The sequence below is a fragment of the Pleurodeles waltl genome, chromosome 5, assembly GCF_031143425.1.
Source record: "Pleurodeles waltl isolate 20211129_DDA chromosome 5, aPleWal1.hap1.20221129, whole genome shotgun sequence".
Taxonomy (NCBI): Eukaryota; Metazoa; Chordata; class Amphibia; order Caudata; family Salamandridae; genus Pleurodeles; species Pleurodeles waltl.
Genome location: NC_090444.1, coordinates 722356244 through 722383402, shown reverse-complemented (window position 1 = coordinate 722383402; position 27159 = coordinate 722356244). Strand labels below are relative to the sequence as shown.

The following is a 27159-nucleotide window of genomic DNA, read 5'->3' as shown; positions in this document are numbered from 1 at the left end:
GTTTGATCAGACAGAGTAGTCTGAATTACGCCTTTATGCTGAGCAAGTTTTTAAAGATTTTCTTCTGCATTTAATCTCCAATGATTATCCCATATTCAGTGTTCTTTGGCACAAGTTTACATAACCCATGTCCCCACCCCCTGCTTGCTTTATTATACCATCATAAAATACTGAAAGAGGTTCAATAAAGGTTTTTAAAGAGATCACAAAAGATGTGCATGAGAGGATCCCTAAGAACTAGTATAGTCCAGTACATTCATACATCGTGCCTTCGAGCAGGACCAGAGAAGTCCCAACTCCTGAATCTGAATGAAGTTTTGTTATAAATGGGCCAAAGAAAAAGTAGACTAAGCAGGAGCAGTCTGTCTCTTATTAGTTAGTCGTACCACTACCAAGGTACACTAATGGAGCTAAACTGATCATTAGTAAGCAGTGCCAATAGCACTGGAAATTGTAGTACAACCTTTAAAATGCCGTGGACGTAATTTACATCTTAAAAAGTTAAGGTAACAGAGCACAGACTTCATATAGTCACTGTGGAACTTTGACAAATTCATCTGGAATTGCAAACCTTTTACCGAGAGTAACAGACCTTGGTGTTTCAAATAATGTCAATTTTGAAAGTGGGAACATGGTTTTGAGCATTATGCCACCCAGCAACATCTATGTGAATTTTAGGCCAAGTCGCTCAATCGATCTTTAGTGTACTCTACCTTGAAGGAAAGCGCACTGACACAACCAAGAAAAATGTCGGAGGGTTAGAACAGCCACATTAAATCAAGGTACATCAAAGCAAGTCTATTATTTTCAAAACTGATTTTATTGGCCAGAAATCGAACATTTTACCTCTGCTGATGACTTTAAATGTACAAAAACTGCCGGTCTGGCAATGACCAAGAGGGTCATTCCCTCCTGATACACGGGACTAAAGCCAGTGCTTAATTTGTGCTTGTTGTTTCCGGTACGGAGCACCGGCACTTATTTTTGAGGGCCGGGGCTTATTCTTCTGCCTCAAGCATTTGCTGCCAGCAAAATACACACATGGGAAAGACGGAGGAAGGGAAGAACGAAAAGGCGTCACTAAGAGAGAAAGTAGAGATCTACAAGAGTGAGCGGAAGGGACAGGGAGTGGCTTTATATGGATTGAAGAGGCCCGAGATGGCTTTAGGATTACACCGCCTCAGTATTCCGTGTTCACACATTAAATTGGATCAGCCGCGTGTTTAAGAGGAGGGCTTTGGGCACGGGCACCTTTTTATTTACAAAATAAGCACCGACTAAAGCCACAAACTGTTTACATCAAAATGTGCAATGTGCAAGAGTAATCAGAAGCTAAAATCGTAGCAGCCGTGTTGATTGTGAGAGGAAATGTGGCCCTCTAAAACGCACCACATAGATCTGGTACACTGACCACCCTATACCAAATAGGAATCATGCACTCTAACTAAATGTAATAGACTGATCCTGTAAGTAAACGGTTTGCCAGAGTTAAAGAACAAATCAGCCAACTACCTATAAAGCGATGCACAGCAGGAGCCAGAGATCACGAAGGAATAAATGCAAAGTAATTCTGCCAGCCCTTTGACCAGTCAGGAATTACAATAAAAAAAGCATTTGCAATGCAACGGGTCTCGCGTTTGCCTGAGTTAGAGCTATTCGCGTTTTCAGCTCCTAACCGGACTTTTCTTGCCACAAACAGAAAAGTAAAGCAGTTTCACATAAGTGAGCCCATGGCCACCATAAAGCGTTATGGAGACCCACAAAAGGAAACGGAATTTCGCTCGCAGTGAAACGCATCTGCAAAAGTGCAATTACCCATGTTACCGGCAAAAGTGCAATTATCCATGTTATCGGCAACAGTGCAATGAGCCATGTAACAAGGTAGATGTCATGCAAAGCGCTTGACTAGTGCCCAGCGAGATCAGGCTGCCTGCAAAATAAAGAGAAAAAGTAGTCCAGAAACCATACAGAAAACATGGAGCCTCGCATGTTTGCAGTCGTTAGCCAGAGCGCTCAAGGAGGGCTAAACACCAGAAAAGGCACGACGTGTCATGCATTCCACTAATGAAATGAAGCAATTGTAAAAGGCAAGCCTACGAACCAACCAAACTCATGGGCGTGGCTAAAAGCCCATAGAGAGATTACACCAAGGACAGAGCGCTTTACGCTCGACCCTAACAAAAATGGTTTATGCGGTTATTTCTAGTCTCATTGGAAGCATAGAGCAGCGTAACCTTTTTTGATAGTATGTCAGAAAAGGAAAACGTTAATTTCGGTTTACACTTCTATTCTTTATGCACTCTGCAAAAGTTTCTTGAGCACCCTTCACAGTCTTCTGCATTTCTAGCATTTTAGATGTTGTGTGGCCCTTTATTAGTCTACGATGATGTGGGACAGAACAGACGATGTGACAAGATTGGTTTGTTGACTCTGGATTACCACCATGAGGATACACACCTCATCTAATGCCTGCTCTCAAGTGTATTAAAGACAGTATACGTAAAATAACTGCTATTACAAGCAGGTAGTTGTAACATCTTTCACCCACACTATCCGTTTTAAAAGTTTAAGCTTTATTTTACCGAACAGATTCACAAACAACGTGCTACCTGTATGTGCTTTATTTACAATTTTAACCAAACAGCTTTTCCATCGGTTGCGGCTTAGTAACTGACTGAATGGAAATATATTGTTCAACTCTGGGCAATTTAAAGTTAACATAGAAAGATGGAAAATGGGATAGGCGGAACCCTATTAATCCAATGACTACCAACCTGACTTTCATGTTTGGGAACTGTTTAACAATGGATGTAACAAAATGCTTCAATGTATTGACATCTCTCTCTTATTTTCTTTCCTTTAAGTGACGATGAGCCAGCATTCACCTGATCACTTCAAAAGGTCATGGCTAACCCTTCAAGACATATTTTGTTGGCATAGTAGGCTAGGGGCTAATTCACAAAGGTAAGCATACATGCGGATCTCTAGTCCCAAACAGAGATGTAGCTCTTGCCTTTGTGCTATTCACCAAGTGAAGATCTACACGCAAGTGTTGCTTAAATGTCCTTATCCACTAATTTGAGGGGGTGAAGCCTCCGACAACAGAATTTACTAGTGTAAAGTTACTACAACTAATTTTCAACTGCTAGTGGAGCTTCCCACCACCGAGATTGAGAGCTTCCTATGTGAAGTTATAAGGAAGTTTAGTAAAGTTTATTACTTGATAAAATATTAAATTTAGAATATTTCCATGTTGAATATAACTGTCAATTAATTTAAAATATGTATGACTATCCTGAAAATCGAATGAAATTGTATAGCACATTAACTTTTCGAATGAAATGTGTATTAAATATCAAAATAATGTAAATATATTAAATTAACGTGTAAATAATTTCTAAACAACTAAAAAACAAATTACTCATTAACATTTTTACGTAATACTTTTAAACGTGGTAAAAATTATTTAAATAATTCAAAAACGTTTTCATTAAAAAAAAAAAACATTTAAATGTTTATTTTTTTAATTAGGTTTACTAACCTTAATAACTTTATGATTTCTCATCACTTAAACAATATATATGTAGTTTTACTGTCAAACTAATTTAATTAATTTATCATCAGTTCCTATGCGGTTATTTTAATTCTCAGCTGCCACCGATTCTTATGGAAGTGTGCTGCAGTACCAGTGCTTTGTACGTGTAGTATATGACTGACTCCAAGGCTAATTTGGAGTACATGTGAGCATCTTTTAACACTTGTTGGGTTGTAGAAACCTTCGAAATGTAATTACTGAACTGCCATTACCTTACTCTTTTGTGAGTGGGTTTTATATTGGCATGTCCTTCCCAAACCCTGCCTTATATTTCCCTAAATCCCTCCCATTTAGTAGTTTTTATTCGCCATTTCCCCCACCACTGCCCTGCCCACCACCACATTTACCACTAATTTGCCTACCTACATCTGCAATGATCGCTACACAGGAAAGAAAGGAGAGGCTGAGTTTTCCCGGAGTATGGTTCTTAAGTGATTTTTGTAGTACATGAGTGAGTTCTACTGTAGAACTAACTTACCTAATAGAAAATGCCATTTGTGGATTGGGCTCTATAAGTGTACATGTACTCTACGTAAAGCAGTCAGAGTGATTCTTCCCTAGTTTGTTTGCTACTGATATTTAAATCTGAAAGGTTACTACACTGCCCAGTCATTTATTTTAATTTCATACAACAAATCCCATTTTAAACCATGTACAGCTTCCTTTAGTCAAATAGACCCAAGAAGCTACGTAGAACCCTGAAAATTTCATATACTTGTTTTCAGCAACTAAAAGGTGAAATCTTTACCAATAAGTACTGAAAAGGGCCAACTTCAAGAGAACTTTAAAATAAATCTTGAAAAGTAACATCTCAGCTGAAGATGATAAAGTCTAAGAAATACACCAAAAGCCGAACACCCTCATGGATGGAAAAGTTTTAAGACACACTGAGAACAAAGGGTAGCTTGTTTTGTCTCAGAAAGAATGTTCGAGGTAAAGAAAAATAACTAATCGACTCGCATATCGGAGAGGAAAGCTTGCAAGAAACAGCGTTCAATGCACTCCCATTAGCAAGAGTCTAAGGTTGGAACCTTGTGGGAATAGGTTGAGACATCACTAAATTAAGCCAGAGTGGGAAGGAGAACTCATCCAAAACCTGTGTAGGGAGAAAGAGAACTCGTAAGCAGGCTAGTAAAATGGTGGAGGGCCTGGGAGACTTCTTATCACTGATGATAAAAAGTACAATACACTTATCAATCTAGATGCCCAAATCAGCTTAATCAATCTGGATGCCGAATAAAGATGAATAGATACGTCAGAGGACTGTTTTGTAGAAAACAATTAAAGTTAATTTTGCCTCTCAAAAGTTCAAAGATTGCTGGCCTACTTCTTGAGTCAATAGCTTTGAGCAGTGTTACTGTAGATCTTGTTTATGTAATACAAAAAACAGTTTGTGGATCAGGCTCTAGAAGTGTACGTGTACTCTGTGTCAAGCGGTCAGTGTTTTTTTGCCATTTTTTTTTGTTCCTGACATTTCAAGTTAAAGGGTTAATACACTGTCCAATCATTTATTTTATTTTCATAGAATAGGTCTCATTTTAAACCATGTACAGCTTCCTGAAGTAAAACACACCACAGAACCTACTACAACTTTGAAGATTTCAAGTATTTATTTTTAGCCCCAAAAATACACCAAATGCCCGCTTTATTGGGAAAGTTCTGATGACACAGAACATAGGGCAGATTGTTTTGTCTCGGAAAGAATGTAGAAGGATCAGGAGAACATTTCACATACCGAAGATGAAATCTAGCAAGAACGGTCTTCAATACACACCCTTAACCAAGAGCTGAAGTTTGGAACCTTGCAGGCATATGCTAAGATACCACCAAATTAAGTCTTAGTGGAAAGGACAACTCATCCAAAACGTGTGGGAAGAGAGAACGTCTAAGCAGGCTAATAAAATGGTGTATGATAACCTTTGAGGTCAGCGCTGGAGGTTACTTGCAGATGATGAGGACAGATAGTACACTTATCAACTTGGATGCCTGACTGAGCTTAACTGGCACTGCTGAACGAATACGTCAAAAGATTGTTTGAGAAAAAATGTGTAGGTTTTTTTTTTTTCACCTCGCAAGTTCAAAGACTGCAGGCCTCGTCTTGGGTCAATAGATAGACTAATCAGACAATCTGAGTGGAAAAAGCCACTTATCAATTAAAACCCGCACGCAATGCTGGCTGTCCTACAAGCTTTGGAGAGACTCGAAAGCAGTGGAAGTGGAAGTAAAGCCCACATATACTTCATTGGCCAAATGACCATAAACACATTTTCTAAACAGGCGGGGTCCCTGCCTGCCAAGGATTGAAACGCCAGACGATGAAATCCTGGCTGGTTGCAAACAAATCTATTCAAGGAGATATGGACTAACGAAGTATTACTTTTTGAAAAAGTAAGTAGCCACTTAGATGGAAGACCACAATTGGGAGCATTTAATTTTTCTGCATCATCAGCTTGCAATATGAGTGAGAGTGTATACAACCCTCATTCTTGATGTGATACATAGCCATCATCAGACATTTTCACAGTCTTCAAGGAAAGGAAAACAGATCCAAAGAAAATAATTAGAGGACAAACGAGAGAGCAGTATTCTTCCGGAGGCAGAGCATTTAGAGGAAGCTGATTGCACTGCGGCTTTCTCCTTTTCACCTAGCATGTGTAAAGGACTCTGGGGTAGACGAAGGTCATATTAATTTCACAACAGAAAACACAAGCCTCATTGTTAAGAGGGATTCATTGTCATACAAAATAGCAAGACCTTTCTCCCAGGCATAAGCATACACTTAACACCCTTAACTTCAATGACGATTTATTTAACACATCAGCCAAATAACTATTTATTCTACAGTTTCTTGCCAGTGAGAGGAAATATGTCCAATTCACCATTTCATCCCATAAGTAGAAACTGCATTTAGTAATACATGAAATTCTCATGGCAGACACCAAAACGTAAAACTACTTATGGGAAAAGCGATGAAGATGAGCTTACCTTTCCGAGCTAAAGAATTACTATCCAAACGTACAGAGCAAGACCTGCTACCAATGCTTTATGTGCATGGATTTACATAAAGGACTGCATGAGACCCACTCTCGCAAAGATGGCCTCATCTCAATGCACAGGGCTTAGCTTGAGCAGAGCAAAATAAGACCCACGCACAGTTTTCTTGAGAAGGGGGAAGTGCTGTTTACTAGGTGCAATTACTTATTTTTTAATAAGAGCCTATGAACTGGTAGCCAATGGGTTTTTGAGAAACTTGCAAATCTGGCTCAGCCAAGGTATCCCAAACCGAAAACATAGCCAAAGGGTTTATCGCCTGCCTGAGGGATCACCTAAACAGCCCATTACCTTTGTACCAGTCAGCTCCAAAAAGGTAGAACACAAAAAGGTCTCTACAATTTCCAAAGGACGAGCCACAAAGTGGGATACACAACTTCTCTGAAACAAGCCAGTCTGCCCTATTCAGAAGTGGCTCCCTAGTCATCACATGGTGAACCTATGTTGGAAGCCAGGCTGTGGAATGCATATCAATAGGAAACATCATTCATAAAAGTAACAATGGAGCTTAAAACATTGATGAAGAAAGCAGAGGCTCATGTGGCTGCAGGAGGAAATTAGTACCAGAACCATGACCTGCATAGGAAGAGCTCTGCTCCTCAAACCAGAGATGCAGAAGCCTCACCACCTCAAAAATCAGTGTTCAGTATCTTCGAAAAATGGCGATTCTGAGTTGTTGTTTTAGGGGTAAAAACAATGTACTCAGTTTGTGGTGAGAGAGTGTAGCTTATATAATCTATATTAACATGAAACATTTATATATTAATGCATAACAATGCTACATAGAAAACAATAATAATAGCGGTTTTGCTTAAACATGCACTTGAATTGTGATTACGATGTGTGGCCACCAATGTATACGCAAACTAATAATGATGAGAAAATTGTTCATGTTATGATTAATCAAGTTTATATTAACATTTATGATATTGCATTTATATTGAAAATCTTATAGGCCTTAAGTTAGCGTGAGCTGTGGGGTTTTAGCTGCCCAGCTCTCATATTAAATGCATTTTTCTGTTTTTCCAGTGTGCTGACTCGCAAATGGCCATGACCCTGCAAATGTTCTTTTTCTTCAACTTGGAAGATTTATGTATCTATGTAATTCCGTTCTCAAGCGCATATTTGGTGCCTTAGCCTAAGTTTTGTATACAAATTGAAACAAATGTAGATTAATGAAATGTACAAGGACATTTAGACCAATGGACAATGGATCTGCTGACTCGAGAAGACGTGCCAAGGTATGAAGTAACACCGGACGTGCCACATCCGAAGACGTCAATTGTGAAGACCAATCAAAATGTTATGAATAATTGTGGGGTGACAATTGGGATTACCTAATGTTAACTTTGATAGGTTAAAGATAGTGGGGTATAGTAAATGTCCAATAGAATTTTGGGGGAATGCACTATGAAAAAGGGATAAAAACCCACGTCACAGAAGGGTCAGGAGAACTAGGTAGGGAATGCTATTGATTTTATCCAGAAACTCTGTCACTCTGTTTGATGACTTTGAGACTTATTAAAACCATCCTCATCCTTAGACTGCCCATTTTACACTTCTCCACCTTATGAGGAAAGTGTCCCCTGTGCCTTTAGTTGAGTTTAAACTGATGGTGTTTTGACTGATGTCCTGAAGACGAAGACTGATCCTGTGTGCTGACCTAATCCTTGAAGGGTAATTATGACAATGCAATTGTAATTTGTCCGTTTGCTTTTCCTTTCTAGGTACCAACTGCTCATTTTGATAGAGACCATAATTAGATGTTTTCCAAATTGGTGTTCTAAATTGTTTTGCATGAAGCCCAACATGCTAATGCTAATCAGTGGCTAGGACAGGAGCTCACTTAAGACTGACGCAAATAGACAAACGACTGACATTACACTATGCTGAACTAACGCGTATATGACATCTACTGTATTCTGATCTATGTTTACGCCGTGCTATGTTCTGATGTTTGTGATTCTTGCATTAATGAAATCTTATCACAACTGCCATATCGTGACTATGTTATAATGCTTCTTGGTATTGAGATTAACCCTTTTGCTCGTAGATTGTAATCAATAGGGAATATAACACATAAAATTCTATCATAAGGTGTGGTTATTCATGACTGAAAGGTCATGGTTGCGTCGCCTATTTGATTAATGTCTTTAACCAAAGTAAAGTGCATTGTTGTGATAAATATTGATGACATTATTGATATATTACTTGATATATTGATTAGTTATCTCGTCCTACGGTGTCTCACCACTGGGTCACAAGATTCATTGGCCTAAAACGAGTCCTAATGTGTAACAAATTAACATAAAGGGACGCGTTAACAGTTCTGGTAGCAGAGCGACGGTTTTGGCCCTTGGGGGCCCTAGGACGGAGAATCATTGTTTAATTTGTTTTTCTGTGATAATGCAAATTGGAGGTATGATGGGTTTCTAAGTTCACCATGACTTTCCCGGGATCTCGGAGCCTGCCTAAGTGAGTTGGGAATGTTCTCGGCGTCATAATGTGTGTGTTATAGGGTTATTGCGCTTGCTTAGCTTATGCCTTTTGCAGGTGATTGTGAAATCTGTGTGTATTTAGGTAAGGTAAATGTTGTTTTAGTAGGAGTGGGCGTACTCCGCAGTATGAGAGCAGGGAAGTCGGCGTACTTCATATGAGTGTGGCACTTGGTGCTCAAAATTATCCACGTGGTTGGTTGTTTATGTACGGACCTGTCGTGGTCTAAGACTCCGGAGTATGTTGACAAGTGTAGGAGACACTTGGGTTTATGTTGTAATCTGTGCGGTCTAAATAGGTCAATCGGGCGTGGTTGACAAGTCAAGTTTGAGTTGAAACGTATGTGTGAAAGCTTCGATGGAGATTTGGCAAATTCTAAAGTGCACTAGGACGAGCCATTGAGAAGTCGAGAGTAGAATTTGCGGGTCGAATTCTGCTTGCGTATGCGGGAGCCGGTAAGGAGAAAGTAGCGGCCGAGGCTTCAAGTGAAATCTCTGTAAAGTTCTGAAGCGAATGTGTTACCCTTCCTGTAGTAAACCAACAGATTTGTGATTGTCATTTAAGGGGCTCGCAATAATTTGCATTAGTTTGTGTGGATTCAGTGAGGAGCGGACGAGCCGCAAGACTTTGTCAGCTGCAGTGCGTGAGTGTGACGTCAGTGGTGCCGCACTGAGATAGGTCAGTTGTCGAGAGGGGTCGCGCACGCATTGGCTGCCGTCCGTGAGAGGCAATAGGTTGAGAAAGGTGGGTGAAGAGTGTCCTGGGAACTAAGTCACTTTCTGAATAAAATACAAATAAGAGAAAATCGCAAAATGAATTTTGTCAAAGCATTCAAGAGCGCTCTGAAAGGAGACACATATATTATAGCAACTGATGGGGAGCCTACCCCACCCGAGGGTACTCCAGCTTACATGGTTATGGAAGAGAAGGGTGTTGCGCCTTGTTTATGGATGAAACAGTGGCGCAAATTAACAGAGAAAGAGGGATGTTTAGCGTTCCCAGAACATGGGACATTCAATCCAAAGGTGCTGGAGAACTTAAGATGGATGTTAAGTACACAAAAACCACCTCCGAGGCCAGCTCAATATGAGGCTTTAGCGATTTGGGACTTGATGGCTCAAACATAGACAAGAAAGGTTTCAGAGAAGACTGAAAAGGGCAGAAAAATCTTATGCAGAGGCTAGATGGGATAACTAGAATAAAATGTGTAGATGGGGAATTGTTGACGGATTAAAATTGTTCCCAGCGATAGCACAGGGAGAAGAGACACAGGGAAAGAAAGCCTCCTGTAAAACAGATAAAGACTCGAACAAATCTAAAGAGAATAAAAGACCTTGGGAAGAGGAAGATGATTCAGAGGATGATGAATTCATGGACAGATTATTACATGATCGCCCGCCACCCTATGCGGTGAGCGATAGCGCCCCAAGCACTAGCATGGATCCTGGGAACCAGACGCAGGAGAAGGGAGTTGCTGATACGGTACAGACTAGTGATACAGCTTTGATACAGAATGGTGTCAGTGTACCCACTGCACCAGACATGCCGATACAGTTGCAACCTCCACCGCAGATACAGAGAATCTACCCAGACGTACCAGTACTTGAGACAACTACAAATCTGATAGTGCCGCCAGACCTGATATATACAAAATCAAAGTTAGTGCAAATTGAGTCAACTCCGAAATTGCTGTCCCAGCCGCAACCACAACTGATACCAGGGTACAACCCAGTTGCTGGTCCTCCATTAGTGCCTGTCCCGGGTACTTTGGAACAGACCTATGGAGTTACTGCTCCACGGAGTCTGGGACCAGGTCAGACACCTGCCGCCATATCGTTGCCAATTACTGTCGGTCCACCAGTGCCATTGTATGCTCAAAGCAAAACTGACATATGTGATCAGGGAGTGATGGCTCAAGATGTGATAAGAGGAGGGTCTATGGGAACTCCCCAGATAATGGCCCCGGGAGAACAAGCAGTTGAAAAGCCAAGGTCTTTAATAGACCTTAGCCCAGTGGGAGCACCCATAGAAGCAATGCGTCAAGCAGGGTTAGGGGTTTGAACTCCACAAACGATGAGCACGAACACCTCACAGTCGCCAATGATACATGCAGGGAACATTTCATTGCAGGGTTTTACAGTGTAACAGCTAAACGAATGGTTAGAAAAGACTTATACTTCACAAAAGACTACAGTCAAACCAGAAAAGGAAAGGCAAGATGAGTACCTAAATCTTGTAAGATTGGGGGCAGAAGCTGCTGAATTAGTGGAAGGTACAATGGGAGTAAATAGATTGGAGTCATACACGGAAGCAGAATTGAGATTCCTGTGCCCCAATATTACCAAAGAAGTAGGCAAGGTGCATCAGAGATTAGCGAACTTGGCAGATAAATACAATATTGATATTGAAAACACTAAACATCTGAAAAGAAGCTACAGATTAGATTTTGATTCTAAAGATTTTGAGCACATGAGGTCTGCAGGAATGAAGGCGCATTTAAAAGAATTGTTACAAAGTGCGCAAATTTGGGGTGCACTGGAAAAATGGGAAGGCAGATGGGCAAAGAAAAGAGATAAGGAAAAGGGTGACAGTCCAGGGTCAAATCAGGCCAAAACTTCACCCGATGCAGAATCAGTAAAAATATTACCCATGAGAGAAACAGCTGGTGGTGTCTTAGTTCATGTACCGTGGTCCAGAGGAGACATCCTATCCTTTACCAATGATTATCCCAGACTGAGGGAGAAACCGATCGAGTGGTATCAGCAGACAGACAGGTTTGTGAAACTTGCAAAGTGTCTCTGGGAAGACTTGAATATCTTGTTTGAGATCATTGTTCCACCTGATTTGTGGCTCGAGTGCAAGAGAGGGGTGGATTGGCCGACAAAGGAGCCGGCAAGGGATAAGGTGACCGGAGCACCCTCTGAAGAGGTGATGAAGTACTATCATAAGGTGATTGAGTTTTTGAAACAAAAGGTGTCGCCAAAGGTGACTGATTGGCAGAAGATTGACCGGACCTCACAAGAGATTAAGGAATCAATACATGCTTACTATGAGAGATTGTTAAAGGCATTCAAACACTACAGTCGTACTGAGACTATCGAACCGAAGGACATGAACCATCTTTAGATTTGTTGAAGGGCTGAGACCAGAAGTTAGCCAGATGATTAAGAATCATTTGATTTGTTGGCAAGCAAAGCCGATTGATGAAGTGTTGCAGTATGCGAAATACTGTAGTGATGAGATTGAGCTGAAGCCGAAAAAGCTGAAAGAGAAAGTGATGGTATTGCAGATAAGGGCTGCACAGGTGGGATTACAGGGAAATGGAGTTCAACAGATGATACAGCAGCAACCGCAAATGAATGGTGTGTTTCAGGCGCAGCCGAGAGGTCGAGGGTTTGTGAATCGCGGTCCAGATCTGAATACCGTTGTGGTTCAAAATGACGTACAAGGGGTGAAAAAAATGTCACCATGCCACGCGTGTGGGGGTGTGGGGCACTGGAAACGGGAGTGCCCGAATGCAGTACAGGATGGTGTTGTTCAGGAAAGCACTAATGTCGGTACATTGCAAAATGTAAGAGGCCCAAAATTGAGACATCAAAACCCGATTATTCAAACTAACCTGGTACAGATGCAAGGGGTACAGCCCATGCAGCAGATGCAAATGCAATCAGTACAACAGCAGGTACCCATGGTACCTAGACAGCAAATGCAATTACCAGTGGCTCCGATGGGACAGCAACAGGTGATGCTTCCTCAACAGGTCACAGGACAGGTAATGAGTCAAAATAATACAGTACAGCAATTCCCATTACAAGGTGAGAATGGCATGAATGGAGAGTGGTCAGATGATAGCTCAGATAGCAAAGAGTGCAGGCTTGCAGCATCTTTAGAGGTGGATCAGAGGGGTCCCTATGCGGAAGGAAAGGTGATGGGCTACAAAGTCTCGTTCCTGGTTGATACCGGAGCTACGCGCTCTACAGTCAGAAGTGCGGAGGTTCCAAAATTACCACTTTCGGGGCGTACCATACGGGTAGTCGGAGTAGCAAACCAATATCTGACAAACCCAATTACAGATCTAGTACAGGTTGAGATCGGCAACTTCCAGGGGCTACATAGGTTTGTAGTCTGCGATTCGAGTCCAGTATCCCTACTGGGAAGGGACTTACTGTGCAAGACAAAATGTTCGATTACCTGTTCCAATGATGGAATCGAAGTACAGACAAATAGTGACGATGAAGGAGATGAAGGTCAGTTTTCAGAGGAAGAGACAAGAACAACAAATGAGGATTATCCTTTAATTACCTTGTTCCCGATGCTTACCATGATTGATCTACCTGTCGAGTAACAGGGGAAACGACAGAGAAAGTGTGGGATCTGACAGGAAAAGAAGTAGGGCTAATAAAAGGAGTGGAACCAGTTAAAGTACAGGTAAAGCCGAATGCGGTGTTTCCTCAGGTGCCACAATATCATATGGCACAAGATGTTCTTATCGAAGTGTCTCAGATAATTGCAGATTTTCTGAGACAGGGAGTCCTGAAAGAGGTTTTGAGCAGTCCATGTAAATCTCCCATAATGGGTTTGAAAAAGCCTTGCGGGAAAGTCCGAATTGTGCAGGATTTGAGAAAAATAAACAAGATTGTGGTAAAATGTTGCCCCATAGTGCCCAATCCAGCAGTAATCATGTTTCAGGTTCCATGTGATGCTGAGTGGTTCACCGTTATAGACCTGTCACAAGCTTTCTTTTCGGTACCTCTTCATGAGGACAGCCAATTTTTGTTCAGCTTCAAATTCCTGGATAAGGTGTACAGTTGGTGCAGAATTCCTCAAGGGTTTTCTGAATCACCGTCCATCTTTAATCAGATATTGAAAAAGGATTTGGAATCCTTAGTACTGCCTTTCAATTAGACTCTAGTGCAGTACATCGATGATTTGCTGATCGCATCCAAAACAAGGGACAACTGTAAATACGATACCATTGCCTTACTGAATCATTTGGGAAAGAATGGACACAAGGTGTCACATAAGAAGCTGCAATACTGTCAAAAAGAGGTGAAATACCTAGGGCATCTAATCGAAAGAGGGTCCAGGAGAATATCAAAAGAAAGAATAACAGCCATATTGCAAATGAACCCTCCAATGACAAAAAGGGATGTCAGGATGTTTTTGGGAATGGTGGGCTACTGTCGCCAGTGGGTACCCAACTTCTCGATCATCTCAAAACCTTTGATAAAACTGACAGGCAAAGAGATCAAGGATGAGCCATATACCATAGCTTTGTCCAAAAAAGAGCTTGAGTCATTTATGGAATTGAGGGAGTGCATGTGCAGGGCACCAGCATTAGGTATGCCTGATTATACAAAACCTTTTTTACTGTTTTGTCATGAACGTGATGCTTGTTCTTTGTCTGTCTCGACACAGGTCCATGGAGGTGCAAATCACCCTGTAGCATATTTTTCAGCTACTTTGGACCCTGTTGCAGCAGCCTTACGCAGTGTGAAGGCATAGTCATGGGATATCCCCTAACAGTAATGGTTCCGCATTCAGTTGACATTTTGCTGACTCAAACCAAAACTCAGCATATGACGAATGCTAGTCTTACTAAATATGAGACAATCATACTGTGGTCACCGAATGTTTCACTAAAACGATGTACTGTATTGAACCCGGCAACTTTACTTCCTGCTGAAAATACTGAAATTAACAATGAGGATGAATTTGAACATGACAGTCTTGAGGTAACGGAATTGTGTACTAAACCACAACCAGATATTCAGGACACACAACTGAAAGAAAATGACTGTATCATGTTCGTTGATGGGTCCTGTTTAAGAGATTCTGTTGGAACATTGAGGGCTGGTTATGCTGTATGTACCATAGCCGGTATCATTGAAACCTCCTGGCTTGAGAGAGTTTTCCGCATAGGTGGCAGAATTAATTGCCCTTACTAAGGCATGCCACGCAGCTGTGAATCTGAGAGTCACTATTTATACGGACAGCAGATATGGATTTGGAATTGTACATGATTTTGGCCAACTATGGTCACAGAGAGGTTTCATGACCTCTACTGGTTCTCCTGTGAAAAATGGTGAACAAATAAAGGATTTGTTAAATGCAATTCAGTTACCTCTTGAAATTGCCGTGGTGAAATGCAATGCTCATGTTAAGTCACAAGACTTTTTGTCCATGGGAAACGGTTATGCAGATCAAGTCGCAAGGTTTTGTGCACTGAACTGTATATCGTTCAAGGAACAGTGGGAACTGTTACCGCAAAATGGAAATGACACATGTTTGAACCTTGCATTAAGGGTGGTTGATACCCTAGATGAGTTAAAAACATTACAAAGTCGTGCTAGCAAGGAAGAAAAACGTTCCTGGCAAAGAATGCAATGTGTACAGAGGGCCGATGATTTGTGGGTCTCAGAAGAAGGGAAATTAGTACTGCCAAACAGCCTTCTGTCCCAGTCTGCCAGGCTATACCACGGACAGGCTCACCTTGGGAGAGATGCGATGATCAGGTCATTTAAAATCGATTGGTTCAACCCAAAATTCAGACATGCTGCCGAGGTTATCTGTCACAGGTGCATCATCTGTCAACAGATGAATGCTGGAAAAGGAACTGTGGTAAGTTTGAGCCACATTGGGAGAGCTGGTGGTCCGTTCAGTAAAATGCAAATGGATTTCATTGAAATGCCTGTTTGCGGAGGATTGAAGTATGTGTTGGTGATTGTGTGTGTTTTCAGTCACTGGATTGAAGCCTACCCCACACATAGAAATGACAGTCTCACAGTTGCAAAGATGCTACTTAGGGAAATAATACCAAGGTTCGGGTTTCCGGTCTCTATAGTGTCAGATAGGGGCAGACACTTCGACAATGAGGTGATTAAGCTCTTGTGTGCCGCACTAGACATCTAACAAAAGCTACATTGTAGCTACCGCCCTGAAGCATCAGGACTAGTAGAGCAAATGAATGGTACTCTGAAATCGAGAATGGCAAAAATGTGCGCAGCTACCAATATGAAATGGCCAGATGCATTGCCCTTAGTGCTGATGTCCATGAGGAACACCCCTGACAAGAAAACAGGACTGTCCCCCCCATGAGATCCTCATGGGAAGAGCTATGAGGTTGCCAGCAGTACCTGCGAATGCTCTAGTGAATATCACAGATGATATGGTGTTGGACTACTGCAAAGGTTTGGCTGATGTGATTCGCTCTTTCTCTCACCAGGTAGAAGCTAACACATTGCCACCGATTGGAGATCCAGGCCATACCTTACAAGCCGGTGACTGGGTGGTTGTCAAGAAGCACATGAGAAAGTCGTGTTTGGAGCCACGCTGGAAGGGGCCGTACCAAGTAATCTTGACCACTACCACTGCCGTGAAGTGTGCAGGAGTTCCAAACTGGATACATGCCAGTCACACAAAGAAGGTGACATGTCCTGTTGATGAGGAACTTGAAGTTTCCGGCACAACAGTTTCAGAAAGAGAAGTCTCAGGGCCAGAAAACAGCCAAGAAGGAACTGAGACTGCAGGAGAGCCCACTGAGAACAGCCTCGTCCCTCAAACAGTGCATGAGTTTGAGAGAGGCGACAGAGTGCCTATCTCAGTAGAGGCAGCAGGAGAACTAAGTCAAGGAGAGGTTCTCCCAGAAGTAGACAGATACGGGTTAGAACTTGAACCCGTTAGAGATCAAGAAGAAGGAGAAATAATAGAAAGAGATCAGAGTGTGCCAGCATCCCCTGAGCCAGCTGCAGGTCCATCAAGTGACAACACCATATCACAAGAGAAGGGTGCTGTCCAACGTCCTGAAAAGACACATCGAAAGAAGACACATAAGGGTGATAACTGGCCAGAGAAATCACTCTTAAGAATAAGAAGCATACCAGATGAAACAATAATAGAGGAGACCGATACATCCCGAGTGGAAGACTTAAGTGAAGGAGAACAGCAAGGTGAACGAAGGCTGAAAAGAAAAAGAGTTGCAAACAGGATATACACAGTTCCTGAATGGGCGTATGCTACAACATCTGAATGGCAACAAGAATTCCTAGCATTCTGTTTTGATCGAGAAGTACCAGGCCAATACTACGGTACCTGAACTAATTCAAAGGAAAGACCTGGTTAAAATCGAAAATTGAAAACTGAGAAAAGAGACTTGTGAATTACCGAATGTGACATTACGAACCGGATTCAACTTTGAGAAACCGGATTATGACAAGCTGCTAACCTGATTTTACAAAGGGGTCCTGGAGCGAGTGAAAACGCTGTAAATACACGCAGAGAGCAAAAGTGAAAAGTTCTAAAATCATCCTCGAGTTGATGCCCATCGCAATAATTTGACTTGCTTACTATCACCTGTAGAGAAAAGCTTTTTAGATCACACTGATGATAGACCCAAAGCATTGAAAGAGATTAGAAAAAGGATTAGAGGAACGCACATATGCAAATGATTATGCTTACACCGCAATCAAAACGCAAGGCAAACTAGCTATGGATACATTACATGTAGGTAGGCTTTGTATATAAAGGCCAAAATCTGAGCAGGACAATTTGTTTGTGGGAACGAGTGAATGCAGACATGTGTTTTTGTTTCAGAGTAAGTGGACATTTATGCTGAATGGACAAGATCCAGCGATCCCTGGGATCTATTACATTTGTGGACTTAATGCTTATTACCGTCTCCCTAGGGGATGGTATGGGACATGTTATTTGGGAATAGTTTTCCCGAAGATTTACCAGATTGATGACTTAAAACAGATACCTAAAACGTCTGAATTTCAACATCCTAGGCAAAAACGAGAATCAGTGGCTGCTGTCATTGGTGATATATTTGGAGCTATAATCCCTTCACTAGGGGTTATCTTGAATTCTATGAAGATTCACAAGTTGTCTACTATTGTGGATAACATACTGACAAATTTTACAGGGGCTATACTCCTGATGGATCCTGAACTTGCTGCAGAAAGAGCTATGACTCTTCAAAATCGCCTGGCTTCAGATATTCTTTTAGCAAAGAGTGGAGGGGTCTGCAAGATGCTCAACGAGCGTTATTGTTGCTCGTTCATTCCGGACAATAGCAAAAAGATTAGAGGTATGCTTACTAACCTAACTAGAGATAGTGCAGATTTGAATGATCTGAAGGAACCTGGAGTTTGGGAGAAATTTGGAAAAGGAATTGCCAGAGTAGGGAGCTGGTTTACCAACATTTGGAATGGGGTACTTGCTAAAATATTAATGGGTCTGTTAATTGTTCTGGTCTGTCTATTAGGATTATGGGGGGCATGCAAAATCAATGACAAAAGAGAAATTGGACCAAAAGAACAAGAAGAAATGAAGAAAGTGAAAGAGAGAAAATGTCCAATGAAATCTGGGAGAGTTCACATAAGGGACAAGGTGTTGAAATGCGCATTATGCGTAAAGTGAAAAACTAAAATGAAAGGTCAAGGGAAAGGTTTGTGTGATGACGAGCGTCATCAGAGGAGGCACTGAGAGAGTGTAGCTTATATAATCTATATTAACATGAAACATTTATATATTAATGCATAACAATGCTACATAGAAAACAATATTAATAGCGGTTTTGCACTTGAATTGTGATTACGATGTGTGGCCACCAATGTATACGCAAACTAATAATGATGACAAAATTGTTCTTGTTATGATTAATCAAGTTTATATTAACATTTATGATATTGTATTTATATTGAAAATCTTATAGACATTAAGTTAGAGTGAGCTGTGGGTTTTTAGCTGCCCAGCTCTCATATTAAATGCATTTTTCTGTTTTTCCAGTGTGCTGACTCGCAAAGGGCCATGACCCTGCAAATGTTCTTTTTCTTCAACTTGGAAGATGAATGTATCTATGTAATTCCGTTCTCAAGCGCATATTTGGTGCCTTAGCCTAAGTTTTGTATACAAATTGAAACAAATGTAGATTAATGAAATGTACAAGGACATTTAGACCAATGGACAATGGATCTGCTGACCCGAGAAGACGTGCCAAGGTATGAAGTAACACCGGACGTGCCACCTCCGAAGACGTCAATTGTGAAGACCAATCAAAATGTTATGAATAATTGTGGGGTGACAATTGGGATTACCTAATGTTTAATTTGATAGGTTAAAGATAGTGGGGTATAGTAAATGTCCAATAGAATTTTGGGGGAATGCACTACGAAAAATGGATAAAAACCCATGTCACAGAAGGGTCAGGAGAACTAGGTAGGGAATGCTATTGATTTTATCCAGAAACTCTGTCACTCTGTTTGGTGACTTTGAGACTTATTAAAACCATCCTCATCCTCAGAATGCCCATTTTACACTTCTCCTCCTTATGAGGGAAGTGTCCCCTGTGCCTTTAGTTGAGTTCAAACTGATGGCGTTTTGACTGATGTCCTGAAGACGTAGACTGATCCTGTGTGCTGACCTAATCCTTGGAGGGTAATTATGACAATGCAATTGTAATTTGTCTGTTTGCTTTTCCTTTCTAGGTACCAACTGCTCATTTTGATAGAGCCCATAGTTAGATGTTTTCTAAATTGGTGTTCTAAATTGTTTTGCATGAAGCCCAACATGCTAATGCTAATCAGTGCCTTGGACAGGGGCTCACGTAAGACTGACGCAAATAGACAAACGACTGACATTACACTATGCTGAACTAACGCGTATATGACATCTACTGTATTCTGATCTATGTTTACGCCGTGCTATGTTCTGATGTTTGTGATTCTTTCATTAATGAAATCTTATCACAACTGCCATATCGTGACAATGTTTTTATGCTTCTTGGTATTGAGATTAACCCTTTTGCTCGTAGATTGTAATCAATAGGGAATAAAACACATAAAATTCTATCATAAGGTGTGGCTATTCATGACTGAAAGGTCATGGTTGCGTCGCCTATTTGATTAATGTCTTTAACCAAAGTAAAGTGCATTGTTGCGATAAATATTGATGACATTATTGATATATTACTTGATATATTGATTAGTTATCTCGTCCTACGGTGTCTCACCACTGGGTCACAAGATTCATTGGCCTAAAACGAGTCCTAATGTGTAACAAATTAACATAAAGGGACGCGTTAACAGTGGGATGAAGCCAAAACCTGAGCCAGAAGTCGCCTTCTGTAAAATCTGGTCCAGAATTCCTGGTGTATTAGCAGCAACTTAACTTGTGTACATTTAAGTAACACAAGGACTAGTACAGACACTGCCTGGAAACGGCTCAAACAAAGAAGCTTTAAGGCTTTTTTCTTCCTCATTGCTTAGCATCCAAGATGTCTACAAAAGAATCCGAAACCAGGGGAATGGTAGCAAGATGGCATAGCCACTACCTCTTTAACTGAATATTGTATTGTGTTCTCTGTATCATCACAGTAAGTCAAAGCTGTCTTGCTTGGAGAAACCCCTTACCCAGAAAGGGATAGCCAAATAAGATGCATATACCAATTAAGACCATTTGAGGACGATTGCCTGTACTAAAGATCAACTGCTCTAAGAAGTAGTCAAGCCTCATTTTAAAGCTTCAGGACCAGATGATGATGAGAGGGTGATGGAGCTGCATATTCCCTGGTCAAAGAATGGCGGTTAGAGACCAGAGTTACATTCCACATGGACTGTTGTGGTGTGATTAGCTGAGAGCGCTGCCTTAGCAAACAAAGATAACTCTGAAGAACTGCAATGCTCAATGGAACTGTTGTGCAGCTGATAAATGCAGAGTGGTTCTGTATACCCGGAAAAACATGGCCTCTTCCATTTTTTGAAGTAGTCAGGTTTTGGCTACCTGCTTCCTCCCTCTAAACCACCTTCTACACTGAACAAAAGTCAGCCTTGACTGTTGGGAGGTAGAGGGAATGTAAATAGATGCCAGGCTGTAGCAGGGTTTCTCAGAAATGGGTGCCAACAAGATTAGGTAGGCTTGACTGCCTGGTGCAAGCCCTCAGGAAGGAAGGACCTCCTCGCTTTTAGTGCACTGGCGTGGATCCGTAGGTGGAGTCAGCAAAGGTGTCGGTTGAGGCCTGGTGATGTGTTCACAGGATCCAACTGGTGACAAGGCTAAACCCACCCCCAGTTACCCAGATTGAAGGCCTTTAAGCTCGTTAGGCCTGCAGGCGCACCAGAGTGAGTCAAAAAAGATCCTAAGAGTCGCAGCACAACATCCCTGGACTCTTGGATCTGCCTCGGTGTTGCAGACGGCCACGGAAACTTGGGTTGTGCCAGCACAAGTTGCAGGATCTGCTCCGAGGCCAACCAACATTAGGAGCGAGATTGAGAGACATGACTATGCCCAAACACCTTATCAGGTGTACAAGAGTGGCAGGAAGGGGCCAATTGAGATTTTTTTTTAATGTTTTTGCTTCAACTTACCTGAGCATTTGGAGTTCGACGATGATGGACCTTGGGACAGCTTCTGGACCACGAATAGGACCGAGACCACACTTAGACACAGCCCAGTCATGATGGAGGTGGGAGGAATTGGGGTCATGCAATGCTTTGTAACAAAGCTTTGGTCATGCGATGCTTTGAAACAGAGCTTCACCTCGCGGTCCTGCACAGCCTTTGATTCATCGACTCACTATTACTGCAGGCCTTAGAGATGAACCATAGGCAGCAAACCTGGTGGGGATCTGTCGCAGGCAATTGCTTGTGACGGTCTCTACAAGCTATAAAGCCTTCCATCTTGGGAGCTGGTGTTTCCCTTACACACTGGCAAAGTTGTGCAAGCCACTAGAGAAATGCCTCTGGGAGGAGTGCTCCAAGCCCTCATTGAGGGCAAAGTTGCTGTCACTCCCAAGTCGGATGGTAACCTTCAAAGGCAAATCGATCAAAGACCAATCCGGGGGAATATAGCAGGTATGAGGGATGGGGGTGAGGGGTAAAATCTAGAGGTCCAGATAAGCCTGCCAGGAGAAATTATCAGATATTTTTGGCTGATCACAAATATCTTGGAGATGGCAGAAGTGGTAAAGGAAACAGTGGTATGCACAGATCCTGAACTGCGGTCTGGCTAAGCAGAAAGATCCATTTGTCTTCTAAGTAATGCATAGTGTGCCTTTTTCGCACAACGCAGACAGTCCATACAAACTTAGCCTCTTCAGAGACTGGATCAAAGCCCCAGTGTACAAGGGACAGAACTCCTTAAAACGTTTTTTCACCATAATGATTTTTAGAGGGGTCACATGTGATGGTAGGAGGTGCTTGTTCGGTCATGGTCACTTCAAAGACCACAATGGCAGTCAGACACCAAAATGGGGAGGAAGCTGGCAAAAATCAATGCAGGTTTAATAACTACATACCCTCGCTGAACAGATGTAATTGAGGCTTTTTTTACCACAGGAAAGAAACAACTTCTGAAGCCTTTACAGGTGAAAGTGTCATTTCTTTCCTATTAAGCACTGGGGCGTGGGAAGAGGTTCTTTATTGTGTCTGCAAAAATGGAAGGAGGTAAATAGCAATGTATTTTTCTTTCATACTGTACAGTATTTCAGGACAGACCTCTGGTGGACCCTCTTGACAAGGCTCTTACCTTTGGCAACACTCTTACTGGTGGATACTCTTATCTAACCTGAGATTCCTCACCTTGTGAATAGCCCCAGGCATTGATCTATATCTAGAAAACTCAAAGTAGTACTCATGCATGCTGGGACATGGCATTGTGTGGCACTGTGTCAACACCATTCCACTCTGGAAGTGACGAACAGATAAGCATATAGGTGCCATCCATGGACGCTGATTTCAGTTTCTTTTATATGCTTGACCACACCATCAGTGACAGAGACCAGTAGCAAATTGGTATGACCATTGTGCAAATATCTAAACTGTGACATTTATAGTTTGGAAAAAGCCCATTCCACAGATCGGGGATGAGATGGGTGGTGAAAAATCTCCGGTCAAATACAGTGTCTGTCAAAAAGAGGGTTACAGAGAGTAAGTAGCTTGTTCTTCTGATTGATAATTATAACCTCAGATTCTTCACCTTGTGAATAGATGCCAAGGTAGTACCTCCCAAGGTGGTGGGTCTGTGAAATGGCTCAGATTGTATAGTCCTGCATGACTAAGAGGGTGAAATACCAAATCCAGATCTGTTCTTGACAGTTAAAAGCAAGAATGCATCATGAACATGTGCACGGATGTCCATGCAAGACAGATATTCAGGACAGGCACTCAACATGCCAGCACTGTATTAGCAGCTGTGGCTTGTGTGAAATGAGTCCTCAGTTATTCAGGTGATAGCTTCTTAGCTAGCACACACCAGATTTTAAAGCAGAAGACTAGTCGCCTAGAGATGGTTCTCTTCTGCAATTCTTGTCTTTCTTTGCTCCCCAAAAGCCCACACAGAGCTTATTGTCCACCCGATCGTCTCTAGTATGATCACTGTAGAAACTGAGGGCCTTCTTGGAACCCAAACAATAGTGTCTCTCCTCCTCTTTCAATAGTGTGGTGGGGCAAAGAAGGTCAGAGGGGTGATAGCCTGACTGACATGAAAGGGTGTCCGTAATTTCCGTAGGAATGCAGCGAGGGTCCTTAACACCACTATGTCTGGATAAATGGTTGTATACGCTGGTTGGACCAAAAAAAAGCCTACAGCTCACTCATGCAATGAGCTGATTTTTTAGTAACTAAAAAGACCATTTTTAGGGTCAAAAGGCACAGTGTGCATTGGCTCTAAAAAGGGTGCACATTAAAACACTGAGAACCATATTCGATTCCCAATGAGGCATCACAAAGGGCTTCAGCTGGATCAGATTTTGTACACCTTTAAGTAAAGTTATCACAACAGGTGATTTGAACAAAGAAGGCTGATGTGGCAAGTGCAAAAAAAAAAAATGAAAGAGGTGCCAAGTAGCTTCTTACAGTGCCCCACATATGACCTTTTCGGGCCTAAGATAGCACAATCAACAACATATCTGAAAATGTGGCCTGTAATTGTTCCATCTGCAAGCTGCCGCACCAAGACACAAACTTTGTCCTAGTGCCCTGAGTATACCGATTTTGTTAGAGAGATCAAATGGAATCAATTGTCGACCTTCAATCTCCATCCAAGAAGGTGCAGGTTGCGCAAACCCAGATGCAATACCCTGCTCTGCTGTTGCAAAAGAAGATTCTCCCGAACCAGCAGCTTTATCCAAAGAGATGCTCTTGCCCAGAAGTTCCTGGGTAACACACTCTCCTGGCCCAACCCAGAGCCACTAAAATGAGTTTGGCTCAGTCGTATCTGATCTTTGTCAGAATTCGAGCCAGGAGATGCAGGGGTGGAAAGGCATAAAGGGGTCCCCGAGCTCCATCTTAGTTAGAGTGCACCTCAGAGAGAGAGCTGTCTTGGGAACTCCAGAGTGCAAGTGTTGACTGCACTTTCTTGGCTGTGATGAAAACAGCAAGCCACAGTTCTACCCATTGCTAAAAGACACCCTTCCCCACCTCTGGGTGCAACTGTCATTTGTGATCCGCTAAGCATTGGCAGCTGTGTTTGTCTGCCCAATCGTTTAGAAATCCTGCCAGGTGGTTCACGTCCAGAGAAATGTCCTGGCAATTGAGCCACTTTCAGAAGCAAAGAGGTTTCTGGCAGAAGAAGCAAGACCTAGCCCACCTTACTTGTGGCAGAACCACATGACGGTGGTGTTGTCTGTGAACATCCAGACATGCCTCCCTCTCATGGTTGACAGGAAGATGTCACACCAAGTAGTTCTCCAGCAACTCCATTAGATCGATGTGGAGCTACAGTGCTCTCATCTCCACCTCTTCCAAATGGCCTCTCCAACCCAGCAGTGATTAATCAGTCACCACTGTGAGCTCCTGGTTGGGTAAGGAGAGGGGTCTGCTACTGGCACGTCATCAAGCAGCCACCACTGCAGCTCTTTGAAGCCCCTTTCAAAGCCTGGATAAAACCCAAAAGGTTCCCTCTGCGCTGTGCCCAGTGAGACTTCAGATCTCACTGTAGAGCCCGCATTTGTCATTTGACATTTTGATCATTAGGATGCCAAAAGTCCTAGGGGCCTCAGAGGAATCTTGACTGAGATCCTGGACTGAGGCTGAAACATTGTGATCATGGCCCAAATGCCCTGAACCTTCTGCTCGCCTGGACGTGGTCTACAAGTGCCTGGGGCAAGGCCGCCTTTAATAGCCAGTCACTGAGGTAGTGGAATCCACAGACTCAGCAATTGTGCTGCATCCAACACCATTGCCTTCGTGAACTCCCGGAGGTTGGCCAGTGAGGCCAAAAAGGAGCCCTACAAACTGGAAATATTCCTGTCTGACTATGACCCGCCGATACTGTCAGAGTCACCAGGATGGGGATAAACCACTAAGCGTCCTGCATGTCCAACACTACTATCAAGTCTCTAGGATCCAGGGCAGACAGAACCTGAGATGGCGTGAGAGCCTTAAATTTGTTCTTCTCGCAAGGCATTGAGAGGGTAGAGATCTAAAATAAGATGGAGTCCCTCTTCCTTCTACAGCACAAGGAAGTAGAAGGTATAACATCCTGAGGCCAGAATCCTGTCAATGCCACTTTTGTGAAAAAGACTAGAACAATCTTGTCATAGATAAAGAGAGTAGAACTCCAACTTCTTGTCTGAAAGCACAGAAAGAAATTAACTGACATTGGTGGCACCTATATGCAGCTGTTTGTTGCTTCTGGAGCAGAATAAGGTAATTGCAGAGCTGCACGACACCACCTACCAGTATACAGGAGTACTGTTTTGAGTTTTCCAAATCCAGCCTGATGAATATTTAAAAGGTGAGAAATCTGGTTAGAAGTATCCATCAGAAATAGCCCATTCAACTATGCTCCATCAAGTTTGTGCAGAAGCATTCACCTTTGATAGATAATGAGTTCAGTGACATAAAAAGGAAGGCCAAAATCAAGAAGTCATATGTAAACCACAATGGATTTTTGGACAACACTTTCCAGATAAGTGGTTAAAAGGTCTCAAGCCAATGATCAGCACAAAGGAGCTCGATAGCAGATTTACTGGAAATCAAGGAGGTTTCTGTAGTTCATATTAAATACAAAAGAGGGACAGGGAGATTACTGGTCCAGTGTACAGTCTCCCAAAATTACCTGTTATATAGAAAGGTACACTGTTCCAAAGACAAAAAACCTGCCCCAAGCCGCGCGCCTGTAGACGTCTACAGGCGCGCGGCTTGGGGCAGGTTTCCTGCTGGACTGGGGAGACGGTATAATAATACCTCCTTGGTTGAGGCTAGCGCGGTCCTAGGAAGCTCAATCTCTAATATGGGATGGCCGACTAATTGACCAACTGACACTGACAACTTGTCTTCAGTTTGTAAGTGACATTCCAGCACTTCATATTTGTTTGAATAGGAGAAGTCGTTTTCTGGGTCCTGACGAAGCGTCACAGGATCACTTATTGACGATAAAAAGACGTGAAACATGTTGACCACAAATTGACAGGATTAGGCACACTACCTTTCCTTCTTTATAGAGTATAGCGGGACATTATTCCCGCTAATACTCTGAATGATTTTTAATCTTGGCCTGAACCTTTCCTCTGATTCATTAAAGTGATGTTTTAGGCTCAGAGCCAATTTTATCTTACTTACACTCTCCTTCACTCTTACACCCTTCTCTATCCTCTTAGTCAGTATTCGTTTCAGACCTCCACCTGGCAAATTGCCTTTGGTTGAGCACCATCCCAATTGTTGGGGTGGTCCGCCAGACATTGCAGCACCTGTCTGACGAGGAGATAGCCCAATGATGAAATCCGTCACCCTATTGGGTGCTTTAGGGCTCTCCTGATATCAATGATATCTCTGACACTCTTCGTCCCTGTATTCCTATATATATAAAAAAAAAAAAACGTCTTTAGAACAGTGTACCTTTCTATATAACAGGTTTCTGTAGTTCTTCAGGCAGGGACAAGTTTGGGAACTTAATGTACTTTCATTCAACCAGGTTCTGACCAGCCAGTCCCCTGAGTCTTCCACAACTCCTCCATCTAGTGGTTGCCAGCTGGCAGAGAACTAAGGTGATTAATTATACAACATAATTTGTACGCC

At 42.3% G+C, this 27159-nt stretch overlaps 1 protein-coding gene across 1 annotated transcript in view; it reads right to left on the bottom strand.

Annotated features, from left to right (window-relative positions):
* MEMO1 (mediator of cell motility 1) overlaps window positions 1–27159 on the bottom strand; it is a 198675-nt gene that overhangs the window by 76989 nt on the left and 94527 nt on the right. The gene's annotated exons all lie outside the window — the stretch shown is intronic.